Source organism: Lactuca virosa, chromosome 9 (assembly GCF_052849685.1).
Source record: "Lactuca virosa cultivar CGN04683 chromosome 9, Lactuca_virosa_CGN04683_v6, whole genome shotgun sequence".
In the NCBI taxonomy this organism is placed as follows: Eukaryota; Viridiplantae; Streptophyta; class Magnoliopsida; order Asterales; family Asteraceae; genus Lactuca; species Lactuca virosa.
Window position 1 is genome coordinate 86340873 of NC_136434.1, and position 1929 is coordinate 86342801.

Below are 1929 nucleotides of genomic sequence, written 5' to 3' on the forward strand. Positions count from 1 at the left end.
CAGTATATATGAAAATTATTTTTAATTCATATTTCACGTATACATATAAAATAAGTTAATAAATTTACTTTACATATATAAATTTATAAAAAAAAAAGTTTTAAACTTGAAGCCGGCAATCCTAACTAGCCAACATCAGACTTGTATAGTGTAATTGCCAAATTTTGATCCTACGGGTACATCTTCATAGTTCATTCAACTTAAAATTTAGTGGGTTGTCGCACCATATCATTCTATATTTTAAATATTAAACTTTATAAAGTTCAATGAAATATATTTAATAGTTATATAAGCAATGAAATATATTTAATAGTTATATAAGAGTTAAAAGGTTTTATTTTTCCATTAAAGGTTCAGTATTTATTTAACTTCAAGTCCATTGAATTTGAATGTTACATATTATAATGATAATGTTTTATCTACTGAATGATAACTATGTTTGTCAATGTTAGCGTGTGTGTGTGATAGCTTATTTTATATCCTTATTTTTTATTAGTTTATTTTAGATTTTTAGCTCTTTTTATTAGTATTGCATTGTATATTCTATATTTTCTTCATCATGGATCGTATCGGAGACTTTTTATTTTGCATAAGGAATTTTGCAGGTTTTGGAGCTTATCGCGATTGTGGATTAGAGTGAAGACGGACTTGTGGGCTCTCGAGGCGCTATTGGGCTTGGCGGATCCATAAAAGAAGACTTGGGCCTTAAAGAGTTGAAGACTTGAATATTTTGGGCTTGTGAAGATGGGTCATAAACTTCTATTTTTGGGCTTGGAGCATCCATTTTTGTAGCTAAATGATGATTGGTTGGTTTAAATCACATGGATATGGAGGGGACCAAAGGAATTTTTGGTAGTGGAAGGGTGGAGTGGAGGAATGAAGGACCAATAGCATTCCAGCAGCACTTGCGCGGGTAGAATTTTCGTTGCGCGGGTACCCGCGCAACTGCCCAGTTTTGGGCATTTTGGTCATTTGGCTTGCAATTACCTTGGGGGATCAGATCTAGCAGCCATAATCTCGATTTTACACCAAGTTATTGGTAGTTTCTTTATGCAATTAGACTTTTGTGATTGTTATTCTAGTGTCATGAGTGGCTAAACTCTCTATATTGGTTAACTTTGGTTAAAACCTTTGAATGTTTGTGGGTTTTTGAAGGATTCATGCTAGATTATCAATTATCTTATGTTTATGGTTTTAGATCATATTTCTTATGCTTGTTTAATGCTTTGATCATGAGCTTGACACTTGAATGAGCTATTGTTAGTTTATTTCTTTGATTTTGCATTGAATCATTGAATTAACTTAGAACAAGGGCTTTATGATGGTAAAAATCATCTCTAGTTTATGAATCATAGCTCATTTATGGATGTGTAAGCATTAACATCCTCTAGGAATTGGGGATTCCTTCTTTCTTAAGGCTAATTAACTTCTTGGGTTCAATTGCTTCAATTAAACCCTTGATCTTGATTAAGAAGGTGTGATGTGGGCTTCCCCAACCTCCATACTACCTAAGAGGAATCTTGGCATATTATGCTTCATGATTGCTATAACCAATTTGGGATGAATGATAAGCTTCATGTTGAATCCTAATGATAAACACACAAATGTTCATTGTGTTGAATTGTCTTAGTTAACCAACTCTCTCCAATATTTGAGCATCTCACTATCTTGCTTAATTGCAACCTTTTAGTTATTCAAGTCTTTTAGTTTTCAAGCAATCATAACATCCCCCCCCCCCCTTTTAGTTTAATTGTAGTTAATTAGTTTATTTACACTAGTTCTTTTAGATTGCATGGGTGATTGAATACAACCATTTCCCCGAGGATCGATACCCCTTTTTACCATTATATTACGTTTTATTTGCAAACAAATGGTGTAATTTGCTTGGTGGACTTGATATCCCACCAGTGTGTGTTTGTGTGTGTGTGT